We start from the raw sequence: 11009 nt of genomic DNA, 5'->3' as shown, positions 1-11009 counted from the left end.
TTTCTTATGGCTTATATACAATTTTGTCGACACAGTTTACAATGATACTTAAATATACAGTAACCTCTCGCTTATTTACGCACACTGTGTCCACAGAAAAAATGCGTAAAGATACGAGAGATCGTAAAGATACGAGAGGTACCAAACATACTTACTATAATGGCTGTATTTTGATATTACTTCTAGTTAAAAGCAGTTTGGGAACTTTCCCACTTTTAACAATTTGTTTACTTTATTTATAGATATAAATACAAAGTATAAAACTATACATATATGAAAAAAATGTTTTAAATCTATATAAAATAATAACACTTGTAGAAAAATTTATGATATGTTTACGAAAAAACAATTGAGATTTGTGTTCAGTGTAGCTATATATTTTTGCTATTAAGTTTCACTAGATTTCTTTTTTAGATGCTTATTCATATATAGGGCAAGAGTGCTGTATTACTTATTTGTGTTTTTAACTGTCATTATTTCATTATACTTTCATTATTTAACACAGCCATTTTTCTTTAAGAATTTTAATTAAATCAGTTATTTTTAATGAAATTTCTAATATACATGGTATAACGAAATATTTATCAATTTGTCAAGAAACATACGTTTACAAAGTCTAAAGATATAGAGAGGTGAGTTAGCATTTAGAACATATTTTAATTTGATAATATATAATAAACCTAACTTGTGCAATATTAAAAAAAGTTAAAAAATTTTTTTTAAATTTTTTTAGAATTCTAAATTGCGTAACTAAACGAGAGTGCGTAACGTCACGAGTGCGTAAAGATACGAGAGTTTACTGTAGGTAACTTTTTAATAAAACAGTACATAACTTTTGTATCTTTGCTTTTACTTATAACACTTGCAAATAAGAACAATTATAGAAAAAAAATCGATGCTAAAAAACTGCAAACTGAATTCCAATACTTATTTATGGTTCGCTTTACACAAAGCTTACATCAATAAATAGTAATTGTGAAATTTTACTAATAAAGATTAGTATTTAACTTATTGCTTTTATTAACTTTTCTATCAGTAAAAGATTTATTGTTTTTTTAAAACTTAAATTATTAAATATACAGTTATACCATTGTTTTTTTTTTTTAACTTAAATACTTCTTTGTGGTAATTAAAAAAAAACACATACAAAAATCAGTTTCTGTTTTGAAAAATAAAAATCTTATTTAAATTAATAGATATTTTATACTTATAAACTCTCAAATAACTTTTACTTTATAGATGTTTTTATGATCTAAATTAATACTAAGTATGTTTTTTTAACTATGATAAAGGCAAAAATAAGAACTAATCAACAATTTAAATAAGCATAATTATTAATAAATATATTTTTTTCTAATATACATAAATAAAATCTAAAATAGTTTATTGTTTTGCCCAGAACAACATCCTTCGATATTGATTATATTTGAAAGTGTATGTTCTCAAAACCAATATTTACTTAGCCCTAACATTAACTATGTTAGTAAAAAGATTATTTAAACCTGTTTAAACTAATGGTAAGTTTAATCCTCCGTTGTTTGTACTTTATTTTGTTTGCTTGTTAATAAGGTTTTCAATAAACATTTTACTGAAAGTATACCGTTGGTTTTTTAGGTAAAACTATCTTGACTTTTATTTTTATAAAACTTTTTTTATTTTTAATAACAAGTAAGCTATTGTTTTGATAATATTTAAACCTATAAAATAGTTTTTTTAATTCTCTATGCAGCAGTTTTATACTTAAACTATGAATCTTATTTTAACAAACAAATTTCTATCGTATTCTAAAGCTATAATAATTTTAACCAATCGAATTAATTTAATAACTGTTACTCAACTTCATAAAACTATAAAGTCTAATCCTTTTTGCCAAGTATTTTTTTAACAGTTTATAAATTTTAATCTTTAAAATTATGTTAGCTTTCATTTGTGTTTTTTGCAGAACAGTTTAATTTTCCATAGATTATAGTTGAAAAAGTGTGTAACAACAAACATTTATTTGTTGTTTAGTTAAATATTTCTCATCGCTGTAATTATTAGCTTAAATAACTTTATTTCAGTTTGTTTTTTAACTGATACAAGAGGATTTTTAAACAAATAGTTCACTAATCTTAAATTCTTTAACAATAATGGAGTTCGAGGTTATAGATAAAAAGATCCAAACACTCGTCATTAAAATAATACTGATAAACAGTTTTATTTCATGTATAATGTTGATGCAGTTCAGAGGATTTTTTTTCACTGGTAAAAATGTTTACTCTGAAATGAACTACTTAAGCAATGGATTTAGTTTTACAATTAGAAAATATAGATCGTAAGAGAATAATTTGGTTTTAGTATAAAAGCTAAAATTGCTATAGCTTGGGTTTTTGTTTATTTAAAAGTAATAAATGCTATAAACTTCTTTTAACATACTAGTTTTGACGAATTTACAGCAGCTTCGTTTTTCAAAAAAAAAATTTAATTGGCCACAAAATTGGGGTAAAAATGACAATTATCACTAAAATAATAATAATAAATCAGATAGACAACCAAATCTTATATAGTTTTCTCACATGCCTAAACAACTTTATCATTGAAATAACTATCAAAGTGAAGTTTAGCGAAATGAGCAATAAAAGAATTAAAACAACTATCTCAGCTTAGATTCGTACTTTGAGTTCAAAATAAGTTACCGAAATATAATTTTTATGCAAATTTAACAAAAAGCTTACAACAAAATTTTCTCACCTCAGGTTCATGTCGCCGTCGAAGAAGTAAGCCAGCAAGTTGGAAATATTCCCTCCGGGGGAACACCCTATCAGGAGAAGGGTGAGCGCCGCGTAGTTCTCGAGACCGAATATTTTCGTGAGCAGGAAGGCAGCAGCCGGCATGAAGCCGAACTGGCAGAAGAAGGCGATCATCACTGCCTTCGGTTGCTTCATCAGCAGCACCATCTTCGAATACTCTATTGTCAGGCCTGGAAGGTAAGTTTACAGGTACAACATTGAAACGATATTTAAATAAACAGAATGTAGTGAGCGTATTGTAAGCAGAACAAAAAAATTTAAAGCAAGGCAGTTAAAACTTCCAACTAATTTGTTGTCTAAAAAGTTTTGCTTAAACCATCGTGTGAAAAACTTTATTACCAGAAACGTAGAATAAAAAAAAAACCGACAAAATAACCAAATTATAGTTAACATGATACTAATAAACTATAAAAATTCACAAGTAACAGTCATATAATTGAAAAAAGCGGCCTGAAGTTAACATGCTAATAATAAGAAAAAATATATATATATAAACTGTAAAAAAAACACTTCTTTAATTAAGTTAAAATCAACAAGTAGCAAACATGATCCTAGTAGGCTGAAGGAAGACTTAAGAAAAAATAACTCTAAATAAACAACCAGCCAATGATGAACTAATCAATTTAAAAAATTACAATTCAAACAAACCCATAGTGAACATGATGCTGATCAGCAACAAATACATGAGATAGTTCATCACCTCATTGAGCTTCTGATTGGTTTCGTCCTGCATTTTCGTCATAATCCCGCACGTTGATTGGTGGAACATGGACGAGCACAGCGTCATGTTGGTCAGTATGGCTTGTTTGATTTCATCCTGCGAAGCGTTCGGGTTGCTGTACACTTCGAACGACATCCTCTTCAGCCACATCGGGAGGGGATTACCCTTGAATGAGAATGTTTGTTGTAAATAAACTACTACGAAAATGAGGTTTAAAGATCTGAAAAAAGGCTTTAGTTTGTTTTATTGGTTCAAATTGTTAATACATGTTAATCTGAAATAATTGTTTGAGCTCTAGAATATAGTTTAACATAAAGTTTTCCTTTTGATTGAGTTAGCGTTTTAAAAAATATTTAAAACTATATTTTCAGCAGATTTGGTTAGTAAACGTAGTACTTTCTTGCTTTATTTTAAACATTAAAATCAATCGAAACTGGACTTCTTATCATTATGTAACGAATTTAAAGACGCTCGCAATTCCTGAAGCATTGAGAAAAAGTGTTAGATAGTATATAGTTTAAGTCATTCAGTCGAGTAACTTAATATTAAAATAATAAACCTAGCGAAGCGCGTAAACGTTTAAATTTTTTATAAACACCAAATAATACAAACCTGTAGAGCATCCCTGAATATTGGCGGGAAATTGGGGAGGAAAAACTGATCGTCCATGACCAACTCGTCTTCTATCTGTTTGCGGGATTTCCCGCTTGTGAACAAATTGACGTACTTTTCATCCATCTCCCCTGTGAAATGTTTTGAGCTTTAATAGAATTGACACATTATGTTGAAAAGTTAAAAAATTATAATTACAAACTATCGGAAACAAAATTAAAATAAAAAAAAGTGGTAAAGAACATTGTTAAAATTTTCAGATAAATTAATAAACAATAAACTTATTATTAAATAAATAAAAACAGTTTTCATTAAATTAGTTATAGAGGTCGCAAAAAACATTCTAAATGAACTTTTTTGTTCACCTTTTGCTATTTTCTCCCTTAATCTGTCAGGTAACTGGCTGATCATGAACTCTTTGTTGCTTGTCAGGTTCTTTTTCAGCCAATCAGGAGTGATTATTCCGGTTGCCACTAGTTGCGCGGTGTTGGGTGGAAGGAGGCCCTCTTTTATGGCGTTGCCAAGCACTTTCATTTGCTGAGAAAAATAAATAAATAAATAAATAAATAAAAAGAGCTTCAGCACTTTGCTTCAGATAAAATTGTTGTAGCATTCTCAAGAATTAATTGATGAAAGTTAATTAATGATTATAAATTTAAGTGTCAAGTAAAAGTCAATGTTTTTGTACATACCTTAAGTGTAATAATTTTTAAGAAAACAATAAAAAAATATAATAAAAAAATGTATTTTTATAATTACTTTACATAAAATTCACCTAAAAAATGCAATAGTTTGCAATTGCTTTTGTCATGTCAAGTTATATAAAAGTGCTTATTGTTTGTTATTTTTCATTAAGAAATTAGTTTATTTTAGTTTATTGAGGCATCGAGTACTATTTTACGTTTTGTAAACAATCATACAGTTAATAATTATTAGTTGTAATCCAACTTAACTTAGTATAAAATATTGTGTTCGTTTCAAACAGAACAAATTTAAATAAAAGATTCATATCAAACGAACCTGCTTCCTTTCCTCGGGGCTCATGTTCAATATTTCCGCTGACAGCTTCGGCAAGGTCTTTTTCGCAGGAACTTTTTCAGTACTCTCAATAATCTCATCAACTTTTGCAGTGACTTCTTCAGTTCCGTTCGCAAGAACTTTTTCAGTACTTTCAATAATCTCATCAACTTTTGCAGGAACTTCTTCAGTTCCGTTCACAGGAACTTTTTCAGTTCCGTTCGCACTTGCAGTTACATTTTCAAAGTAGTTGTCAAAGTAAACGACCTCCCTGGAATCACCAGTCACGTTCACGCAGGGCGGGAGGGTGGGAAGGTCGTTGTCCTTTAAAATTTTCAGGATCATTTCCAATTTCTCCCGAGGCGTCCCTGACGCCGACTGTATCGAAACTGCTTCCATGAAAGGGATTTCCCCGCTGAACACGTGACTCGACATGATGTTGTACACCGAGTCCTTGCGTTCCTCCGAACCGCACACGATCAGCACTTCCTCCTCTGTGACGTCATAGTCGTGTTGCGGGGCGGGGGAAGCGTGCACGGACGCTAGCAGGATCAGAAGGAGAAGTTTGTAGTTCATTAGTAGTTAAAATTTAGAAAATTATACTGAAATAAAAACAATAAACAATTATTCTTACTCGAAAAAGTCGTAGGTTAAATTTAACCAAAAATAATATTGTAAAGTAGAAGATTACAGCAATTGTTTTTTTTTGCAGACTGTTTACATGTAAAATAATTTGTGAAGTATAAAAGCCTAAATTTTTGTATAAAACTGTATTTAAAACATCACTAAATGAAGACAGTTTTGATTAAGAAAAAGTAAGCTTATTGTAAAAAAATATGTATTAATGTTTAATTAAAATAATATAAAATGTTTATACAACTTTAAACTTAAAACGTTCTCTGAAAACGTTTCACTTAAAAATTTATTCAATATTTGTTTTTGCAACGAGGTAAGGAAAGGAAGATTGTTGTCTTTGAGCAAGTCTTCAACTAAGTGGAGCTTCTACCACAAGGTCGCTGAAGAAACTTGAGTTTTAAATACATAGGAAAAGTTTGGCACTAAAAACGTATTCATTCAGAACTTTCTTCACAAAACGACGGTGTTTTTTGCTCCCACAAATCATAATCCCTTTCTTAGTGACGTTGGTTTTGACGTTGTGAGAAGGACTTCCAAGATAAAACTCTGTTTCACCAGCTAAAGCAGTGCTAACTTTATAGTAAAAAGTTAGGTTTTTAAAATAGTGTAAAAAAAATCAAGTTTTAAAAAATGAAAAAAAAAAAAAAGCATTTTGTGCAAAACACATAAATATATAAAATTGTTTTGTATATGTCGATAAGTGTTAAAAATTCTATAAAAGCAACATTTATAGTCGAGATATTACTTTAGAAATGTTTGCATTTGAAGTTGTAAACAAATAAAATATATGTGATTTAAAGTTTTTTAGACTAAAGTCATAGCATTTAAAGAATAATTTTAGTTTAAAAATAAAAGTGTTAATGCTTAAACTTTAAATCAATACAATATTTCTTTTTTCAATTTACAGTGTATTTTCATAACGTTTTTTAAAACTTTTTAAGCAGTGTATAAATTTTTTTGAAAATATAAATTTTAAATAGATATCGCATATTGCTAATTTATTTGTTAATAATTATACATTTGTTGATATTAATTTGAAAACTTGTTTGTTTTTCCAGCAACTTGTATGTCTAAATTTATAAAGCACTAAACAAATAACAAAAGCCTAAATATCTAAAGTCAACTTGAATAGTTTAGAGTGATAAAAGATATTTTTCAATCAATTGTTAATAAACAATTAAATTATTTTTTAGTATAGTTTTGTAAAAGAAAAAAAGCTATAATAATAATAATAATAATAACCATATACTTAAGATATCAAAGCATGTATTAAATAACTTTAAACTCAAGTTTGTATTATTTTTAGTTCATACGATGTATAAGCGTAAAATAAACGATAAACGTTAGCTAGCTTCTAAAAATTAAATAAAAAACCTTCAAGCTATTCTTCAACTGTGTTATAAAACACTAGTTTTTAAATACAAACTAAAAAAGTTCAGATTAGTCTTAAAGAACTGTTTCTAATCTCGTTTTTGAAATCTTATGTTACTAAAAGAGTTAAAAAGAGTTCACTGTAAACTAAAGGAACTACTTGAATGTTATAAAACTAAAACAAAAAAGCAGCTTTGAAAATAAAAGAAAAAATCATTCTAGAAGTAATTTTTTGATAATTATGTAATTTAAAGTCCATTAGCAGTTGAAGTGCAATTAAATCTAATAATTTAGTTAGATTAACAATCTTTCAAAATCTAGAGCGTTTATTCGTTAATTTAAAGTTAAATCTAGATATTGTTGCAAAATTGATAAAAAATAAATTTATACTTTATTTAGTTAAAAAAACAGACTTTTTAGAAACAAGCAATTCAAAAAAAAAACTTCCAATGTACGAAGTCGCAACACTACTAATGCTAACTAACTTATAAACTAATAAACTTCTTTTAATTAAAAGAAGTTTATTAGCTTATAAGTTAAATTAAGTCGAAAAAACCAAAACCTTTAGTTGTTCACTAGACTAGAACCATTTAGAACTATGTTTATTACGTGCACCTCAAAGTAAGCTTTATGGAGAAAATATTGTGCAAACCTTCAATATACAAAGTTTAATACCATCAACGCTAATTAGCTAATAATTGATAAAGTTTATTTGTTACAATTTTTTTTAACAGGATCATAACTTAATAAAAAAAAAAGAAAAAAACAATCCTTTTTTAGTTAAAAACTTTTTCTACTAAAACAATGCTATCATAAAAATAACGTAATGGAATAAAAGATTAATTGATTAAACGCTTTAAAACAAACACATTCAATAAAAACCAAAAAAAAACTGCCATAATGTTTAAACTGTACTGTTCATGTGCAAAGTTGATGTAAGTTTTATGGTGAAATTGTGTAGTGATGAGCATATAGTCAGTTAGAATAAACATCAAATATTTACACACTTTGTTTACTTTTATTGTTTTCAGTTTTTGGTTGTGCTTTATGGCTGGTGATTAAACATATTTTCATTGTTTTATGTCGTGATTTCTGAGTTTAAAAGAATTTCGTTTTACAATTCTCAAGCTGTATTAAACTAATCTCTATAATAGATAAAAACGCTTGCAATATCTGGTCTTAAATAATAAATTGTGAACATAAAAACTATAAGCAGGTTTATGAATGCTAAATATCTATTCAATTACTTCTAACTTTTATAGAACAAGTTTTCATTCATTTTCGTATGTTAAAATGTTTCATTGAATATAAACTTAAAACTGTGCAAATAGCGTAAAACCAGCTACGAGTTCGTTTAAACTTGAATAAAAACCACAAACTTGTATAATACTAGATAGAAAATTTTATTAACATTTGTTTGTAACAGTTACTTGGTTATTTATACATTTCTCGTTTGGTCATTTAAACAAAAATAAATTAATAAATGTTTAGTATTTAAAGTATGAACAAAATAACCTACTTATTTCGTCTTTGAACTTTGAGCCTCGTAAACAATGAGTTTTCATTCTTAGGGACTGAAAAGTTTGTTGAACGTTTTGCTTTTACTTAAACTTATTTAGTTTAAGCGAATTAAAAAAACAACCGCATAAAAATTTTCTTCAAAATAATATTGTTGTAGTACACTTTTATGAAGTGAAGCTTAATTATAAACCTTAAAAAGCAAAACAAATGTGTTTCAAATTTGAAAGCAGTTAGGATTGTAATAATAAATTAGGCAGGACTTAGTTAAAGTTTTCAAACAAATAAAAATATTTAACTAATTGAATAGTTTAACTACTGACACTTATGACTAAACTACAAGTAGAGTAAATTTTAAATACATACTTAACGTTAACAAAATTAAATCAAAACTATGTTTCTTACTTTTAAATTTTGCGTTAAATAAGCTTAGATTTTATTAACAATTTTTTAATTAGTATAAATTTAGTTATGTTTAAAAATAAAATAAAACTTACATTTATAACAAGTGTAAATTCACTTAATACAACACAAATCAATAGAAATAAATTATAAATAAAATAAGTCTACTTAGCCTTCAATAAGTAAATTTTTTGCAACTTAGAATTACCAATTGACTTGTTTTTTCATAAATGTTTTAAGCAAAAGCACTTTTTTTATTAAAAATGCCTAACTTTTCTAAATCCTTAGTACAGGAGTGTTAAATTTGTTTATTTAATTAGAATAACTGCTTTTTTGAGTTTTTTTTTTTTTGATATTACATTTTAACAGCTTAATTGACTTTAAGTTTAAGATTTTTGCAGTATAAGTGAAATTTTGTTTCAAAAACTAAAATCACGAGTATTCAAAATAAAAGTATTATATTCGCGATTTTCGTATAAAGTTACTCGTTTGTTTAAAAAACTATTAATTTTTGATTGCTTTGAGGTTATAATTGTTGTAAATAAAAACTTTCGAATATCTATTTCTAAATAATGCAAAACATTAGCTTACTTAAATCGTTTGTTATTCTTTTGTAGCCTGACTTAATATTATAGTTTAAAGTAGCTATTAATTGCATAGATTTCTTAATCTTAAATATCACAGTCTCACAGATCAAAGACAACAGAATTTCTAAAAGAATAAGCACTTAATTCACATTGCACTTAAGTAAATACTTGGATTTTAACCGCTATATGGTTGTACCTTATAAAAGTACATTTGTAATTTAATTAATTAACATGTTTATTAAAGATTAATTAAGTTATGTCAACTTTGTTTAATACTATTGAAAAGCTTTTTTAGTTTTTTAACCTGCAAAAAAACACATAAAAGTGAAGGTTGCAACTAAGCTTAGAATAAACGAAGAAAAAATACGTAGCTTTTTTTGATAAAATACCAGAAAAACAGCTTAATTAAGTTAGACACTTCGGACTTTTAACGAACATCAACGTTATTATTACTTTATCAAAAAGAAAGAAATTAATTAACGAATTTATTAGTTTATTTACAAGCCGCAGTTGGAAATCATTCAAGATTTTTTTTTTACATTGCATTCAACAAAAACGCCTTAAAGTAATTCTCGTTTTAATACAAACTCGTAAACTTGAACTTACTATTTAAATTAAAAAAAATTGGTTAACAAAAATAAAATTGTCGATGCTTTATAAGTTTTTAGTCATTTTTAGTTTGACTATTGAAGCTGTTTGTACCTGTACAATCAATTGATGTTTTAGAGGTATAAAACATAATTAAATTGTAAAATGGATTCTAACAAACGCATCAAACTAAAATCACATGATGCCTAGTATAGGTCTGGGTATTATGATTTTAAATGTTCAGTATTTATTTTATACTATAAAAGCTCTTTCTTACAAAATATAAAACTACCTTAGCTTTTTATTGAACTAAATAAATGGAAACATACTTTATAGTACAGTTTAATGGTTTTGATTGTAAACTAATAAAAGGAGTATGTGGAAAATAAAAAACTGCCCAGTACACCAAAATTGTTTCGTATTCTTTAAAAAATGTCAAAATTTATTAAAAAATAAACAATAATATTACTAAAACGAGTAAGTACAAAAGTACATTATTTCCACCAAAAAACACCAAACTTGTTTCCCGCCAGATTTTACCTTCTGAAGCAACGAAAGTGGTGGAAAAGCGATCGACGCGGGATACCGGCCCATAGACAGCAAGTGATTGTAGCGGAACCAGCAGGAAGCTTTTTGATTGGATCAAAAACAAGATGGCGCCATTAAGAGGAAAGAACTTTTCGTTGTTTTTAAAAATAAAACTTTTTTCATTTTCACATTTGTTTATAAACATTAAAAGTGAGTTTTACTTCCTATAGTTTACTTTTT

This window comes from Thalia democratica, chromosome 9 (assembly GCF_965202585.1).
Source record: "Thalia democratica chromosome 9, ktThaDemo2.hap1.1, whole genome shotgun sequence".
In the NCBI taxonomy this organism is placed as follows: Eukaryota; Metazoa; Chordata; class Thaliacea; order Salpida; family Salpidae; genus Thalia; species Thalia democratica.
Note: the sequence above shows the minus strand (reverse complement) of the source record.